This window comes from Eulemur rufifrons, chromosome 7 (assembly GCF_041146395.1).
Source record: "Eulemur rufifrons isolate Redbay chromosome 7, OSU_ERuf_1, whole genome shotgun sequence".
In the NCBI taxonomy this organism is placed as follows: Eukaryota; Metazoa; Chordata; class Mammalia; order Primates; family Lemuridae; genus Eulemur; species Eulemur rufifrons.
The window spans coordinates 161,452,974-161,472,673 of record NC_090989.1 but is presented as its reverse complement, the minus strand read 5'-3'; the positions used below and the strand labels follow the sequence as shown (position 1 = coordinate 161,472,673).

The following is a 19,700-nucleotide window of genomic DNA, read 5'->3' as shown; positions in this document are numbered from 1 at the left end:
ACGCCTATAATCCTAGCACTCTGGGAGGCCGAGGTGGGTGGATCGCTCAAGGTCAGGAGTTCGAGACCAGCCTGAGCAAGAGCAAGACCCTGTCTCTACTAAAAATAGAAAGAAATTATACAGACAATTAAAAATATATATAGAAAAATTAGCCGGGCATAGTGGCGCATGCCTGTAGTCCCAGCTACTCGGGAGGCTGAGGCAGTAGGATCGCTTAAGCCCAGGAGTCTGAGGTTGCTGTGAGCTAGGCTGACGCCACGGCACTCACTCTAGCCTGGGCAACAAAGTGAGACTCTGTCTCAAAAAAAAAAAAAAAAAAAAGTTAGAAAAAAATTTAGTGAGTTCCAAAGGTCCAGTGGTGCAGTGAAAAATACATCTTCCAAATGTCCCACAGCTTCCCAATTTCCCTCCCGAGAAGCAAACATGTCATGCTCTTTAATATGTCTCTCACATATTAAAAAATGGAAATTTTAACTGGAGAAAACCAGCAAATGCAAAAAAACAGTTCAAAATTTTTAAAGGAAAAGCTCAAATTCTTACAATCAGAAAGAAAAACATGTAGAGAGAAATATAAATGTTATATAATTAATAGGATCCAAGTAGCAAGAGATACTAACAGTACACACTTGGGGAACTCAGAAGTATTGAGCTAAATTTCTGGGAAGATAATATATTTGACATGTAGAGTAGTAATTCTTCCACATTTATACTTACACAAACAACTCATCCTAAAAAAAAAAATCCAATCCCTAAGGCAAGAGCTCTCCCCTCTGTCATTAGGTCACAAAGCTCTCTTGGGCTGGCTTTACCTAACTGTCAAGCCAGGAGACACACACTCTCTCCTGTGATGGATGGAGGTTGGCTAGATATGTCTAATGAACAACAGTTATTAAAATTAGCAGAGAATATCCTCTAACAACTGTTATAAGTAACAAACTGTATCCCTTAACTGTGGAAAACTCCTGCCATACCCTCTGCTAACTTTAAGACAGAAATAATGATCCCTGTATTGGGCTGCCTCTGCAGCTGCACAATGCAGAGATTGGGGACAGCTTCGGAAGATCTAAGAATAAATGTATTAAAATACAATTTTCATTCTTATCACTACAGAGAAAAAATATAATCATTTTCATTATGACTGCCACTACAAACTAAGGCACCACAGAGTGATTTGCTCACAAAAATTTCCAAAACAATGCAATAGCTGAGTCACTATTCACTGAAGACTAAATTAAGTAGCTCATATAGTCAGTGAAAGAAAATGATACAATATTACAAAAGTAATCTATTTCTTCAGTATTTGTTCAGGGTTCCAAAAATGAATTTAGTATATGAATATGGTTGCTAACGCTAAAAGTGATTTCCACATATTCAGATTTATCTCTTTCAAGGCAGAGTCTCACTTTGTTGCCCAGGCTAGAGTGAGTGCGGTGGCATCAGCCTAGCTCACAGCAACCTCAAGCTCCCGGGCTCAAGTGATCCTCCTGCCTCAGCCTCCCGAGTAGCTAGGACTACAGGCATGCGCCACCATGCTCAGCTAATATTTTCTATATATATTGTTAGTTGTCCGTATAATTTCTTTCTATTTTAGTACAGACGGGGTCTCGCTCTTGCTCAGGCTGGTCTCGAACTCCTGTCCTCGAGCGATCCTCTCACCTTGGCCTCCCAGAGTGCTAGGATTACAGGCGTGAGACACCGCGCCCGGCCTAAAATAGAAACATTACTTGAAGAAAAATAGGTACAACCAAACAGCCCTGTAACTTAATTACAGATAGATCAAGGTACACGTAACATTAACTTCAGAACAAAAAGAGTAAGACTCTAGAAAATCAAATAAGAGATTTTTGGTGCTGAAAAAGTCTACAAAATACCCTTATCGATGAGATAACTTCCCCAAAGAAGCTGCCTGTACAAGAACACAAGACAAGTAAACAAATCTGGGGCAGAGGAGGGCAAGTCCAAAGTCCAAAATATTCTACTTCACAATTGATAGTCTCCACAATCTTGAAAATATCTAAATAAAAAATTAGCTAAACTTTCAAATGACAAACTTAAGAACCACCCACTTGGCCAAAAAAATTCTTTGCAATAAATGGCTACATTAGAAAGGATTTTATAGACCAGTAAAAATAACTTTTATTTAGTCCTTATTAACTTGTTTAATTCTCACAAACCCATGAGGTATTATTATCCCCACTTTATAAACAAGAAAACTGAGGTACAAAGAAGCTAAATTTCTTGCCAAAATTCATCCAGGTAATAAGAGGTGAAATCAATACATGAACCCTTGCAGTGATCTCCACAGCCACAATCCCTAACTCCCCACTCCTGACTTTCCAGCTCTTTACAATCTATAATACTACGCAGTCTTTTTTATTTTAGTCCAACTCCTCATTTCTCAGATGAGCAAAAAGAGATAAAATTCATTCAATGTTCATAACTATTTAATAGCAGAACTAGTACTAGGACTCAGGTTTTCTAGTCACATTATGAGGCTATTCACCTTATTTGATCTTTTTCAAAAATACTTTATTCTGCTTTCCTTAAGTATAAAATAGTTATTGTTGAAATCAGGGCCAGGCAGGGTGGCTCACATCTGTAATTCTAGCACTCTGGGAGGCCAAGACTGGAGGATCCCTTTGAGTTCACGAGTTTGAGACCAGCCTGAACAAGAGTGAGACCCTGTCTCTACTAAAAATAGAAAAATTTGCCAGCATTGTGGCACACACCTGTAGTCCCAGCTACTTGGGAGGCTGAGGCAGGGGGATAGCTTGAGCCCAAGAGTTTTAGGCTGCAGTGAGCTATGATGACACCACTGCACTCTAGCTGGGGCAACAGAGTGGGACTCTGTCTCAAAAAAACAAAAAGGAAACACCCCTCTTCTCACTCCTCCCTTTCATATTAAAAAGAAAGAAAGGAAAGAAAGAAAGAAATCAGGAGAATATAATAATGTACAGAAGAAAATTAAAATAACCCCTCCCAGCTTTGAAGAATAACCACTGTCAAGAGTTTAACATATTTCTTTAAAAGCATTATAACTGTGGTCCCCAACTACTGGTCCTCAGCCAGTTAGGACCCAGCCACAGAGCTCCAACCCCCACCCCATCCCACTCCCCCAGCCCCCTACCCCCCTGCCCTGGGCCGCACAGCAGGAGCTGGCGAGATGAGGTGCTCCCCATTGCTTGCATCACCACCTGAGTTCCCCCTCCCCCAACCCCACTCCATCAATGGAAAAATTGTCTTTCATGAAACCAGCCTCTGGTGCCAAAAAGGTTGGGGACCGCTGCATTACAAGACTAACATTTCATTTCCCTGCCTGGTATATTTTTCTTAAATTTTAGAGACATACCCTACAAATAGATGTATATTTGACTTTTTCATTTGAATCATTCCATGGTACCTACATTTCACTTATATGTTCCCACAGCATTAAGTATTTTTTGACAATGTGACTTAATAGTTATAGGACATTTCATAAATTTCATTAATTTTTTCAACAATATGTCTACTCACTAGATATGGTAGATTTTTTGCAGTTAGTTTCTGTGATGAAATTGTTATACATCTTTATATAACATCTCTAATAATGTTCTTAGGTTATGTGCCTAGAAATGACATGACTGAGTTAAAGGGTAAAATAGCTAACACTTATATGATCCTTACTATTGCCAAACTGTTCTAAGTGCTTCACAGATATTCTAAGTTATACATATATTCACAGATATTCTAAGTGTTTCACAGATACAGCCTGTTTAATCCTTGCAATAATGCTATGAGGGAGGAAAGGAAGCAAATGACTTGCTCGAAATCATACAGCTAAGAAGTGACACAGCCAGGATTCACACACAGGTAATTGGGCTCCAAGATCCATGCTGTTAATCACTACGCTAGAGGGTTTTTTTGTTTGTTTGTTTGTTTTTTGAGAGACAAGGTCTTGCTCTGTCACCCAGGCTGGAGTGCAGTAGCACAATCATAGCTAACTGTAGCCTCAAACTCCTGGGCCTCTGCCTCTCGAGCCAGCTTGAACCCAGGAGTTCAAGGCCAAGATGCCCAGCTAATTTTTTAAATATGCTGGCTATTTAATTCCACACTCTTTCAACCACATCATGCCAAGTCTCCTAAAAATTTATTACACATGTACAAAAATCATCCGAGGAACTTTGTTTTAGTAAACATCACAGGAGACTCTAAAGTTTGAAAACTACTACCCTGATCTTTAAAAAAAAAAATAGAGTAGAACACTTAATAAAATCCTTCCCATGAAAGCTTTGATAGTTATACTGGTAGATATTTTTTCTTTGTAAGACACAGGGTCTTGCTCTGTCAGGCTGGAGTGCAGTGACCCATTCATAGCTCACTATAATGTCAAATTCCTAGACTTAAGCGATGCTCCCACCTCAGCCTCCCAAGGAGCTAGGACTACAGGTGCATATCACCACATCTAGCTAATTTTTTTTTATTATTATTATTTTGTAGAGACAGGGTCTCACTATGTTGCCCAGGCTGATCTTGAACTCCTGGCATCCAGCAATCCTCCCACCTCAGCCTCCCAAAGTGCTGGGCTTACAGGCATGATCTACCGGGCCTGGCCAGGTAAATGTTTTAAACATAGACACTACAAACCTGTGCAGCATGTAAAAAAAACAAACAAACAAAAAAATAAATAATAAAAAATAAACATAGACGGGACAGTCAAGCAGGAAAGTACTAAAAATGGCTAAATCTTTCATGACTTTAAATTTGGCAATGCCTTCTTAGAAATGATGCTAAAAGCATAGTGACAAAATAAATTAAAAACTTTTAAATCATTAAAAGTTATTTATAAAAATAAAAATAGAGAGGCTAGGCATAGTAGCTTATTCCTATAATTCTAGCACTTTGGGAGGCTGAGATAGGAGGATCATTTTTTGTCTCTACAAAAAATACAAAAATTAGCTGGGTGTTGGTGGCATGTGCCAGTAGTCCCAGCTACTCAGGAGGCTGAGACAGGAGGATTCCTTGAGCCCAGGAGGAGTCTGAAGTTGCAGTGAGCTATGAAGACGCCACTGTACTCTAGCTTAGGCAACAGAATGAAACCCTGTCTCAAAAAGAAAAAGAAAAAAATATATACATTAGACTTATCAAAATTAAAATTTTTTATGCTTTTTATGCTATACCATCAAGACAAATATTGTGTGATTCTACATATTTAAGCCACCTAGAATAGGCAAAGTCATATGTACATAAAGTAGAAAAGAGGTTACCAGGGGCCGTGGGAGAGGAAGAGGAAGAGTTATTGTTTAATGGGTACAGAGTTTCTGTTTGGGATGATGAAAAAGTTCTAGAAATAAATGATGATGATCATTGCACAATACTGTGAATGTACTTAATGCCACTGAATTGCACACTTAAAATTGTTCTAATGAGCTGGGTGTAGTGGTTCATGTATGTAATCCCAGCACTTTGGGAGACTGAGGCAGAAGGATCAGGAGTTCAAGACCAGCCTAGGCGAGACCCCATCTCTACAAAAAGTAAAAACAGACAAGTGTAGAGACATGCACCTGTAGTCCTAGCTACTTGGGAGGTTGAGGCAGGGGGATCACCTGAACCCAGGAGTTCAAGGCTATAGTTAGCTATAATCAGGTCACTGCACTCCAGCCTGGGCAACAGAGAAAGACCTTCTCTTAAAAAAAAAAAAAAATGTACATATGGTAAATTTTGTTATATATATTTTACTACAATAAACAAAAAAAGATACCATCAAGACAACTCACAGAATGAAAGAAAATATTTGCAAATCATTTATCTAATACAGGAATTGTATTCTAAATATACAACTCAACAATTTAAAAAAAACCCAATTTTTTTAAATGGATATGAATAGATATTTCTCCAAAAAAGATATACAAATGGCCGGTAAGGACATGAAAATATGCTCAACATTATTAGTCATTAGGACAATGCAAATAAAAATCATGAGATACCACCCATACCAATGTGATGGCTACAATAAAAAAGACTGACAATAACAAGTATTCAAGCAGCACAATTCACAATAGCAAAGATGTGGAAACAACCCAAATGCCCATCAATACATGATTGGATTAGTAAGCTGTGGTATATGTATACCATGGAATATTACTCAGCTATAAGGAATGATGAAGATACGACATCTCTATGGTTCTCCTGGAGAGAGTTGGAACTCATTATATTAAGTGAAGTATCCCAAGAATGGAAAAACAAGCATCACATGTACTCACCAGAAAATTGGTTTCCCTGATCATTACCTAAATACAAATCTGGGAACGACACCAATTGGACATCAGACTGAGGTGGGGGGTGGGGGAGGGGATGGGGGTATGCCTACACAATGAGTGCATTGCGCACCGTTTGGGGAGTGGTAACACTTGAAGGTGCTGACTCGGGAAAGGGGGGGTGGGGAAAAAATATGAAACTATTGTTTTTAACTTGCACTGTTCACTTAATAATTTATCATGAATATTTCCCATATTATTTCATATCATTGTACAAGAAATAATGTATACATTATGAGGACATACTGTATCTAACAAGATATACTGTTAGACTCTTTGATTCTGTAAAATTAAATTGAAAAAGAAAAAAAAAACAAAAAAAAACAAAACTGGGGTGCATTTATAATGTGGGTTCAAGGTCATTATATAAAAAGGGCACACATACATATTGAAAAGTGTGACTTGAATAAATTATCTTTAAAAAAAAAAAACAAAAAACCAAGTATTCACCAGGAAGTGGAGAAATTGAACTCTCATACATTGCTGGTGGGAATGTAAAATGGTATAGCCACTTTGCAAAACAGTTTGGCAGTTCCTCAAAATGTTAAACATGGAGTTACCATATGATCTAGCAATTCCACTCTTAGGTATATACTCAAGCGAACTAAAACACATGTTCGCATAAAAACTTGTACACGAACGTTCATTGCAGCATTATCCATAATAGACAAAAGCAGAAAATAGAAACAACCCAAAAGTTCATCAACTAATGAAAGGATAAATAAAATGCGATCTCTACAATGGAATATTATTTGGTAATAAAAGGAATGAAGTACTGATACATACTACAATTTGGAGGAAACTTGAAAATGCTAAATGAAAGAAGTTAAACACAAAAGCCCAAGTTATATGATTCCATTTATTCAAAATGTCCAGATAGGCAAATCTATAGAGATAGAAAGTAGATTAGTGGTTGCCAGGGTCTGTGGGAAAGAGGAAATGGGGAGTGACTGCTAATGAATACAGGATTTCTTACTGGAGTGATGAAAATGTCCTGGAATTAGATAGTGGTAATGGATGCACAATTTTGTTAATATATAAAAACCAATATAGTGTACACTTTAAAAAAGTAAAAACAAAGAATGGTTAAGAAATTCATGAAAAGGACACAAATTTTGAAATAAAGTGCTTGTAAGTTATAATTTAAGACTGTAAATGTGTGAATTTTGAGAGAGAATCAGGGGAGTGAAAGGATAAAGACAATGTCTCTGTTGTAACTACAGACAATGCAAAGGTGGAGATGTCAAACTGTCAGAAAATTAAGAACCAGGAAAGTATAGTGTCCAAATAGAAGTTTGAAAATTTCTATTAAAATGCATACTAAAGGCCACACCTATAATCCTAGCACTTTGGGAGGCCAAGGCAGGAAGATTGCTTGAGGCCAGGAGTTTAAGACCAGCTGGGGCAATATACTGAGATCCTGTGTCTACAAAAAATGGAAAAATTAGTTGGGCATGGTGGATCGCACCTATAGTCCCAGCTACTCCAGAGACTAAGGCAGGAGGATCCCTTTGAGCCCAAAAGTTTGAGGTTGCAGTGAGCTATGGCCCAGGCAACAGAACAAAACCCACTCTGGCCCAGGCAACAGAACAAAACCCAATGTCAACCAAAAAAAAAAATGCATACTAAGGAAAGTAGAAAGATGAGTTTCAGTAGGGAAAAAATAAAAAGAATTGCCACCTAAATCACTGAATGACTCATCTAAAAAGTTCCCTGATGACTTTTAAAAATAATTTAACTGAAAGTTTACTTGTCAGAAAAGAACAAGGTTAAAAAGGTATATAAATAACCTAAATTTATAAAATTGAAGGAGATATGGATAGATTTCATCAAATGCTAGTAATTTACCAGAATACTCTGGGGACACACGAAAGTATTGCTTTTGCACAGTAAATTTATAGGACAAATAAACTATGTTGGATTCGCTGTCAATAAATAAGCAGCATTCCATTTGTCCTAAATAGGCTGTGGTAAATCCAAAAGATGGATGATGGCACATTCTACACTAGAATGTCAGCTTCATGGGGTCAGGGACTTTTGTTTACCTATAACTATGCTTAGCACACAGGAATGTTAGCTAAGCTGATCAACAACATTCTGGTATCTATAAAATATTGTGCATATTTTTTAGGAATTCACATCTAGAAATGAAATTTTAATAAGTCAAAAAACCATAGATATCTTAGATCTAAAACTAGAGTTTCAAGGAAGAAAAGAATTTCCCTCAAAATACAGACTGACTGGAAGGGCATAAGAAGCCTACATAAATTAAATTGCTTGTGTTGTTAAATGTTTAAACATAGTAATAAATTTCCTTAACTCTTTATACCATTAGTATAATTAAAAATATAAATGAGTTTAAACATTTCTAAAGAGTTAACTACTCAAATGATACAAATAACTACATACACTTAGAATTCACAGTGGTCAATTTAAAGGAACACACAATATAGAAGATAAAATCCTCTATAGATGAAGATACAGTTCAAGTAAAATAGAATAGACAAAACCACTATCTAAGAGATCTAAAGAGAAAATATAAAACCTGTTAAAAACTATTCAATATTAACTAAACTTACAACAATGAACACACAAGCAAATAGGACAGTCCCCCAACTTTAAGGAATTAAGGCTAATAGACAAGAAAAAACTACAATACAGCAACAAATGGGACAACGGAGATAAAGACAATTTCTAACAATGACTGATTTTGCCAATTTACTTATACATTTATGTGAAAAAGAAAAAAAAGGCACTGATCTTATTTTAAAGCATTATGCATACATAAAAAGTATAAATTATAAAATTGATATCAAAAGGTGTTTTATATAAAAACATCACTAAGAAGGTTGCATTTTTAAATATTTAATCAACACAATCATTAAAAAAATTTGTTCTTTTACTCAAAGTACTCTTGTTAGAATAATGGCAAATGTCACCAGTTCATTTTATTTCACTTCTCTTTTTAAACAAGATACCTGCATGTAACAGACATGCAATTAAAGCTGTAGCTCAAGTTCAAACCATTCCCCTTGAACACAGTAAAAAGATAGGCCACTAAAACATCCTGGTTTTACTTCTCACTCTGAATACTATTTTAGATTTACCTATATGACGATTTTATTTGAATCTAAAATAGCAAGCAAAATTTGAGATCATCAATAGATATGTCTTTATATAAATCAGTTTCAATTCTAAAGTATGTAAATTGGTTCAAATATGAGAGATCTCTACTATTCACTAAAATTACAATTTTTGAGTACTTATTTTGAGCCAATTTAGATGCTATGCCCAAAAACATAAGCAATTTTTGGAGTTTTCTGTTGATATAGAAATTCATTTCATAGTTTTTTGAAAATTATATTGAAAATATTGACACGATCTTTAAAGGAATAGTAGTAACTTACAAAGTTTTTCATACCTTAACTTTTTTTTTTCATTCTCAAACTGTTTTTCAAGACCCTGAGAACTCACGTTCTGTTTCAAGGATGTTATGTTACTAGTAGCAGAGCCAGGTTTACAATAAGGAAGTGACAGTGCAGATTCTGGGTTTTGACATACATGCTTTACAATAGAAAAACATTGTGTAAGAGTACTAAGGCTCAGAACTACATGATATGCTAATAAAATGATACATTTTTTTAAAGTAAGGTTGCTGCTATATACTTACAGTGGGCCAAAACTCATAAAAAGCCATTCCTCTAATCTCTTTCTTCCACTATCCCCCTTCCTAAAATACGTTTTTCTATCCTAGAACTCATAAGTTGTATTTGAAATATATATTTCAGCACATCCTTATGATCTTTGTATTCATGGATAGAGTTTTCTGACAGTGCAAATATTTTATTTGACCCCTTTGCTCCAAAGCCACTTAATTTTATGTTTCCTATTAAATTTAGAGTAAATTTTTAATATTTCTCCTCTACTTAAAATTAACTACTTAATTTCTAGCTTCCTAGTTTATAACATACTTCCACATACAAGACCTCATTTTATATGGTATAAATTCAGGGGAATTATTAGTGTTACATGTTCAGTTAATAAAATTGCTTCATAGCTTCAATTTTATTATACTTAATGTTGAAAGTACATTTTAATAGGTAATCTTATATTGAGCACCTACCACACAAATAAGAATGCAAAACTAGGGCCAGGCACAGTGGCTCATGTCTGTAATCCTAGCGCTTTGGGAGGCCAAGGCGGGAAGATTGCTTGAGCTAAGGAGTTCAAGACCAGCCTAAGCAAGGGCGAGACCCCCGTCTGTACTAAAAATAGAAAAATCAGCCGGGCGTAGTAGTGCTCGCCTGTAGTCCCAGCTACTCTCAGGAGGCTGAGGCAGGAGGATCACCTGAGCCCAGGAGTTTGGGGTTGCAGTGAGCTATGATGACGCCACTGCACTCTAGCCTGGGAGACAGAGTCAGACCCTGTCTCAGACAAAAAAAAAAAAAGAATGCAAAACTAGGAAACTATTATAAAATTATATAAATAGAAAGTAAGTGGCTAACATAATATAAAATTAAGTAATATAATTTGATGATTCACAAAACATATACCTACTGCAAAAAGATTAATATTTTACTACAGTATTTCACTTTTTTTATTACCTTGATTTGTAAGTTCCTATAGCCGTTCTTTAAAAGCTGGGAGTGTGTCAGGATGGATACTAAAACATTGAATCCATTTATTGAATATTATAAGACCTATGACAAAAATTTTAATTTTGGCCAAATGTAAAATAACAATCAGTTATTCCTACATTAAGCAATCCTCAGAGAGCCTCTCATTCATATACTTTGGACATAGTAAGAACTGAATGTATATTCAGCTACATACATATACATTTACACATATATACACAAGCTTTCCATAGAATTGATTTTTTTTTTTTTTTTTTACTAACAGAAATGCAAAGATAAGTTCCTAGCTTTAAAAATGCAGAACACCAAAAAAATCTATGGGAATTTCACCTATGGCTACTGAATTTCTAATTTGTGCTGAATTACAAAGTTTTAACATTTATATATACATATAATATATTTTAAAAATATTTTTTGTTGCTTTCGGGACAGAGTCTCTCTCTGTCGCCCTGGGTAGAGTGCAGTGGCTCATCATAGCTCACTGCAACCCCAAACTCCTGGGCTCAGGTGATCCTCCTGCCTCAGCCTCCTGAGAGTAGCTGGGACTACAGGCGAGCACTACTACGCCCGGCTGATTTTTCTATTTTTAGTACAGACGGGGGTCTCACTCTTGCTTAGGCTGGTCTTGAACTCCTGAGCTCAAGCAATCTTCCCGCCTTGGCCTCCCAAAGCGCTAGGATTACAGACATGAGCCACCACCGTGCCTGGCCCTAGTTTTGCATTCTTATTTGTGTGGTAGGTGCTCAATATAAGATTACCTATTAAAATGTACTTTCAACATTAAGTATAATAAAATTGAAGCTATGAAGCAATTTTATTAACTGAACATGTAACACTAATAATTCCCCTGAATTTATACCATATAAAATGAGGTCTTGTATGTGGAAGTATGTTATAAACTAGGAAGCTAGAAATTAAGTAGTTAATTTTAAGTAGAGGAGAAATATTAAAAATTTACTCTAAATTTAATAGGAAACATAAAATTAAGTGGCTTTGGAGCAAAGGGGTCAAATAAAATATTTGCACTGTCAGAAAACTCTATCCATGAATACAAAGATCATAAGGATGTGCTGAAATATATATTTCAAATACAACTTATGAGTTCTAGGATAGAAAAACTTATTTTAGGAAGGGGGACAGTGGAAGAAAGAGATTAGAGGAATGGCTTTTTATGAGTTTTGGCCCACTGTAAGTATATAGCAGCAATTTTACTTTTTCTATTTTCTAATTTTTCTATTTTTAGTTGAGATGGGGGTCTTGCTCTTGGCTCAGGCTGCTCTCAAACTCCTGAGCTCAAGCAATCCTGCCACGTTGGCCTGCCAGAGTGCTAGGATTACAGGTGTGAGCCATCATGCCCAGCCAAATTTCTATATATTTTTAACAATGTCACTCATGTTGACAAAGATTATTTGCTTGGCCAAACTTTTTAGTCAGGCTTCTGAACCTTTTAGGCCCATCTGTGTACTTCCTTGTTAAATCCAGTTTTAGCAAAAGAACCCTGCTCAGTTAGTTTACTCAGAACCCCCATTCTCGATTATCTGATCATCCTTAATATCTGATTATCCTAGATATCTGATCAGGTTCCTCATCCTCTACCATCCCCCAGGTGATATCTGAACATCCCAGCCTATCTCCAGCAAAAATCCTGTTAGGTCATTTTAGCCAGAATCCCCCTTACCCCTGATGTTTCCTCTTAGTAATTTTCCATCCATGGACCCCTATACTAGTTCTTGGCTATAGAGTCCTCCTTGCCCATGTTGTATTCGGAGTTGAACCCAATCTCTCTCTTCTACTGCAAGACGCTATTGCAGTGGTCCCTATACCTCTCTCAATGGTCCTGAATAAAGTCTTCCTTATTGTGCTTTAACAAGTGTCACTAAATAGTTTTTTTCCTTAACAATGTCCATTTCCACAAATGCCAGTGAGCTTCCACACCCACCGGTCTACTGAATAGCCTTCAAGCCACTGATGAGACAGGCCCCTACTTGCCAAATCCAAGGACTACTTTCAGCCCTTATAAAGTGACATTTGAGTGCTATTAACAACTCCTTTCTTGGCCGGGCATGGTGGCTCATGCCTGTAATTCTAGCACTCTGGAGGCTGAGGCGAGTGGCTCGTTTGTGTTCAGGAGTTCAAAACCAGCCTGAGCAAGAGCGAGACTCCGTCTCTACTAAAAAATAGGAAGAAATTAGCTGGACAACTAAAATTACATGGAAAAAATTAACCGGGCATGGTGGCACATGCCTGTAGTCCCAGCTACTTGGGAGGATTGCTTGAGCCCAGGAGTTTGAGGTTGCTGTGAGCTAGGCTGTCACCATAGCACTCTAGCCAAGGTGACAGAGCGGGACTCTGTCTCAAAAAAAATAAAAATAAATAAAAAAAACCAACTCCCTTCTTAAAAACTCTCACCCTACCTTATATATCACAAATCCAATCTTTCCTGGTTCTCCTACTTCTCTGGATGTTCTTTCAAGTCTGCTTTCTTTTTCCCTGCCAGCTGTTCAAATGTTGGTCATCCCCAGGGTTCTTCCCCAGCTTCTACTTTTCTAGACATCTACAAACGTCCCTGGGAGTGTATTTCCTGCAACTTTCACAACATGAGCTGGTAAGTACCAAATCTATCTCCCTCTATCCAGATGATCTGGTTGCACTACAGGAATTTATCTCTAACTGTCCTTTTTACTATATCACTTTACCAGGTCACCTTCCCTCTAGGCATAATGCCAAAGTCTTCCACATTATCAGCAAGACTGCTCTTCTGAAAACAAAGATTTAACCATATGATCCTATTTCTTAAAATCTTTTAGAACTTTCCACCTGTTCCTAAAGGAAAAAACATGACATTAAAGTACTTAACGACTTGGTCCTAATCTATGTTTTATGTCTTATCTTCTGTCCCCTCCCTCATATGATGTCACATAAAATCACTCAAGTTTCTCTAACAAGCCACTTGTCTTTACTCCTTCATGCTAGCATAAACAAGCTACAATTAAGATGGCAAAACCGTGTCGACAGTTTAGATACATACTTTGATTAACTGTACTGCTTATTGTCTGAGATATAATAAACTACACTTTTATCCAAAATCAGACATTTCATATTTAATGACCTAATAAAATGCATTCTTATTTGATAGACCCCAAAGCTAATTTTCACTTAGGAAGTTGGGAACAAAGTTGACTGTCGTAGAATATATTACTCTACTCAATTATTCTACCAATTCTTCCCATATGAGTATTAATTATACTTCTGTATCATGCATGGCCATGTGACTTGCTTTGGCCAATAAAATGTGAGTGGAAGTGATATGTGCCCCTTCTGATCAGGAGCTTTAATTCCATGGTTCTTCGTAGCCCTTTCCTTTCTACCACCAGAACATACATGTCCCAGATAGACACTGTTCCTTCAGACTGAATCCCAGAAGAAAGAATAACCATAGATAAAACTGCCATCTATCTAAACATGTAATATGAGCCAAGAAATAAATTTTTGTTGTTATAGGGCACTTGAGTTTTGGGGTTGTTTAATACACAGTATAGCTAGCATAAACTAACTGACACACTGAACTAGACACTCCTCCTTTATAATATCATGTAACATCCAGGCATACACTGCTATTAAAATATTATACTATACTTAAAGGTTTTATATTCAGTCTTATTCAAATAGACTTTAGGTTTCAAGAAGTCAGACACTTTTTATTTTATCTCTATCACCTAGAGGAGTAGTAGAAGACTGATAAATGCGAAAGAACTATAACGGTACTCATCACGTATTTTTCAATTAACATAGCTACATAGTTAACTTGAAAATATAACACAAAACAACAAATTGTAAAGAGAAGCTGAAGAGATTTCATGGCCATTTGTGACCTGATCTTATGTAAAAAAATCTTAACATTTTTCTAAAAGGTTTCAGGAATATATTTATCATAGACTGTAGTAATACTTTACTTATAATGTACTAACTTGGTATCAAGAAGGAAAAAAGAGAAGTGTGGGAGCAGATGGCTAAGTCCATGTACTATAAAGTTCACATAGTTCCTCACAGAGCCAAATTTACATATATGTGTAGTTATTGTGTTTCTATACAGTTTCTATGGGAATAACTGACACAGAAAACACAACCTAGAAGAACCAAAACTCATATGTAAAACTCATATATTAGAATTTTAAAATATGATAATTTAAAGTCACTTAGCCCTGGGGCAAAAAATCTATAATCTTTAATGCCCCTAAGTGCATAACTCTATTAGTAAATGCAACTAGGTCACAAAGAAAAGGTTAAGTTATAGCCTTTATTATATTTAAGATGACAAGAAATGTTTAAACACTTTACAAAATTTTCCATTCAAAAATGATTTTGGTATAAACGATATAAATTTTCAACTGGTCATAAAATCTTATTTGTTAAAATGACTTATTCCATCAGGGTGTTAGGGAACTATAGCATCATTATGACTGGTATAATCCCTAAGTGCCACCTACTGACAGGGAGGTCAATTTGCACACCATTTACAGCATTTACTGACTCAATCATACAGGGTGTGTTTGAGTCTCACCCACAAGCACCACCCACTGTCTCAAAGATTAAACTGGGTGTGCCATTATATAATCAAAAGACAATCCAAAAATAAGAAGCAAAAGCTGCTCCAGTTGAGAAGGAGTCAGTCAAACATCCCTGGATACATGAAAAGTCAGAGTGAAAGGGCACCCCCAAAAGAAAACAATAACTCTGTACCAACAGAAACCAACCAAAACGAGAATACTGAAATGACTGATAAAGAATTTCGAATATGGATTATAAGGAAGCTCAACGAAATACAAGAGAAAATAGAAACCCAACACAAAGAAACCACAAAAACAATGCAGGAAATGAATGAAAAATTCACTAAACAAAGAAGGAAATAATTGAGAACAGAAATCCATGAAATAGAAACAGAAAAACAACAGAGAAAAATGTAAGGGAAAAAAATGATTCTTTAAGAAGATCAATAATGTTGATAAACCTTTAGTCAAAGTGATTTAAAAAAAAAAAGGCATAAATTACCAACATTGGGAACAAGAGAGGTGACATCACTATAGAGTCTATAGATCCCAAACATAAAATAATATTATGATCGAATTTTTTTTTTTTTGAGACAGAGTCTCACTCTGTCACCTGGGCTAGAGTGCCGTGGCATCAGCCTAGCTCACAGCAACCTCAAACTCCTGGGCTCAAGTGATCCTCCTGCCTCAGCCTCCCAAGTAGCTGGGACTACAGGCACGCACCACCATGCCCAGCTAATTTTTTCTGTGTATTTTTAGCTGTCCAGATCATTTCTTTCTATTTTTAGTAGAGATGGGGTCTCGCTCTTGCTCAGGCTGGTCTCGAACTCCTGACCTCGAGCAATCCTCCTGCCTCGGCCTCCCAGAGTGCTTGGACTACAGGTGTGAGCCACCGCGCCCGGCCAATATTATGAATAATTGTATTCCAATAATGTCAACAACTTTCATGAAACAGACAAATTTCTTTAAAGATACAAAATACCAAAGTTAAGAATAATCTGAAAAGCCCTGTATCTATTAAAGAAACTGAACTTATAGTTTAAAACTTTCCACCAAAACACATACAGGTCCAGACAATTTCATCTGGTGAATTCTCAGAAGCATTTAAGACTAATCTTTCATGAACAGACATGCAAAAATTCCTAACAAAATATAAGCAAATAAAATTCAGCAATGTATAAAAGAGATAATACGTCACAACCAAGTGAAATTTATTCTAGGAATGCAAAGTTGGTTTAACATTCAAAAATCAATCAATGTAATTCACCATTATGAACTACAAAGTATGAGGGTTCTTGTTGCTCTACAGTGTCACCCGCACTTGATATTATCCAACTTTTTTTTCCATTTTTTATTTATTTATTTTTTTAGAGACAGGATCTCACTCTGTTGCCCAGGCTGAAGTACAGTGGTGCAATTATAGCTCACTGAAACCTCCAACTCCCAGGATCAAAGTGATCCTCCCACCTCAGCCTCCCAAATAGCTAAGATTACAAGTGCACAACATCACATCTGGATAATTTTTTCATTTTTTGTAGTGATGGGGTCTCACTATGTTGCTTAGGCAGGTGTCAAATTCTTGGCCTCAAGCAATCCTCCAACTCAGTTTCCCAAAGTGCTAGGATTATAGGCGTGAGCCACTGTGCACAGATATTCAATTTTTTAAATGAGTATAAATAGGATCTCATGGCTTAAGTTTACAGTTCTCCCAATTACGCTGAACATTTTGAGTTTGCTTATTGGCCATTCTTCTTTCTTCTTCTATAAAATTCTTATTTGTTTCTTTTGACTTTCTTTTCTGTTGGGTTCCCTTTCTTTTTATTGATCTGGACAAGTTCTTTCTGTTTTCTGGATACTAATACTTTGCAAGTAATATGTATTACAAGTATCTTTGCCTAAGTTTCTTTACTTTTTATTCTTTTTTTTTTTAGGTGTCCAGGTTGGAGTATAGTGGCTATTCACTGGCACGATCATACTGTACTATTGGGTTTCAATGATTCTCCTGCCTCAGCCTCCCAAGTAGCTGGGACGACAAGCGCAGGCCATGGTGCCCAGCCATTCTACTTTCAAATGAATAAAATTATTTTAATGTGTTTTAATTTATCAATCTTTTCCTTCAATGTGTGCTTCCTATAAATTACTTATGATATCCTTCCCTAATCCAAGGTCATAAAGATATTCTCCTACATTTTCTCCTAAGAGGCTTTTTAAAAGGAAAAAAAAAAAAAAGACAAATTTCTTAAGCTAGCACTTCCATAATTTCTTTGGAGAAAGGATGGTGTTGGCAATAATTTTTTTAACCACCTACTACATGCCAGGCACTATACCTATACTGTAGAGCTACAAGGTAGCATAGGCTATTACAATTGCCTTTAAGGAGATTATAAACTAATTAGGGCATTATAATCAAAGAGCTAATTCAGAACCCTCATATAATTAACGGTTAAATTAAGAGTTAGACATAATCAAAGTTCAAAATATTAAGAGATGAGACAAATCAATAAGAACTGTGGCAATACGTAAAATTGCATGAAGAAAGCATTAAACCTTCACTCAACAATTGTGATTTAGAGTAACAACAAAATCTATAGAACTTGTCCAAAACATATCCAGACTTATTTAAAATAGTCAACAGATAAAAACCACAAAATCAGCAGGGCACAGTGGCTCACACCTACAGTCCTAGCACTCTGGAAGGCCGAGACAGGAGGATTGCTTGAGGCTAGGAGTTCAAGACCAGCCTGAGCAAGAGTCAGACCCCGTCTCTATAAAAAAAAAATAGAAAAATTAGCCAGGTATGCCAGTGCACGCCTACAGTCCAGCTATTCGAGAGGCTGAGGTAGGAGAATCACTTGAGCCCAGGAATTTGAGCTTGCGGTGAGCTATGATGACACTACTGTACTGTAGCCCAGGCAACAGAGTAAGACTCTGCCTCAAAAAAAAAAAAAAAAAACCCGACAAAGTCTGAATTAGTGCAAAACTCACATGTGATAGCAACAGAAAATGAGAAACGTAATAAAAGTAACAATGTTAAACATACAAATAAACATTATATAAATTTTTATTTTTTATGCCTGTATCACTTACTTAACTCAGATTTACCCAGCCCAACTCCAAAGACAACCAGGAAATTCAAAATTCAAAAGCAAAGAAAATGGATAGGTTAGGTGAGTTGTAAAACAACTGCTACTATTATCAGAGTAGTATAGTCATAAAACTGAAGCTATGACACTGATTCAAGAAAGGAGAAAGAGTACCCACTTCCACAAGTCTTTTTAAAGTGGCTGAACTTGGAAAATACAAGATTTTCTTCTCCAACTCCGACATTCAGATACCAACACTCCAAATATTTGGTTTAGGGAATAATATTTTGGCAGCAGGACTTAAATATCAAGATTAAACACTTCACATATAAAGTGTTTTATTCTGTATTTAGGTATGTATATGAAATTTATATATTCATATATGTAATATGAAACACAGAGGAAAACAGCCAACCAGGAGGCCTACAACAAAACAGCCATTTCAAAAAATAATTGTCTGTTAACGTCTATAGTTTCCTTAGCACACCTGAGACTCCATACCACTATGATGACGAAGCAGTAATAATAAAGATTATTGAAAGAAGAAAGCAATAATGACTAACAACTAATAAGTAATAATAACACTACCACCTAATGTTTGAAAGTTCTTTTTAAACACCTTCTCACATATTATTCGAATAGTTTATCTATTGTTATGTCAGCTTTCAAAATAGCTACAGCTAAAACAAAGGATAAAATTGTAAGATAATTCTCAAGTCAGATCACTGGTAAGGGAAAAGGGGGAAAAAGATTAAAACCAAGTATAATGCCAATAAACTTACCTAGCGCTTATGTGAAAACTGCCTCCACAAAACTGACAATTATTAACAAGCCTCAGCTTAGAATATCAATTTAAAATGGCAAGACTAGTATTAATACTACTACATAAGTTTTATGTTTCAAAATATATTTCAGGCTGGGCATGGTGGCTCACACCTATAATCCCAACACTTTGGGAGGCTGAGGCAGGAGGATCGCTTGAGCCCAGGAGTTTGAGACCAGCCTGGGCAACATAGCAAGATCCCACCTCTACAAAAAATAAATAGGAAAAATTAGCTGAGTGTGGTGGCATACACCTCTAGTACCAGCTACTCAAGAGACTGATGGCATTCCTGAAATTCCACAAGAAAATATAAAAAA

The 19,700-nt window shown here is 36.3% G+C and overlaps 1 protein-coding gene across 23 annotated transcripts in view; it reads right to left on the bottom strand.

The window, feature by feature from the left end:
* SLMAP (sarcolemma associated protein) overlaps nt 1-19,700 on the bottom strand; it is a 145,498-nt gene that overhangs the window by 111,327 nt on the left and 14,471 nt on the right. The window lies entirely within an intron of this gene.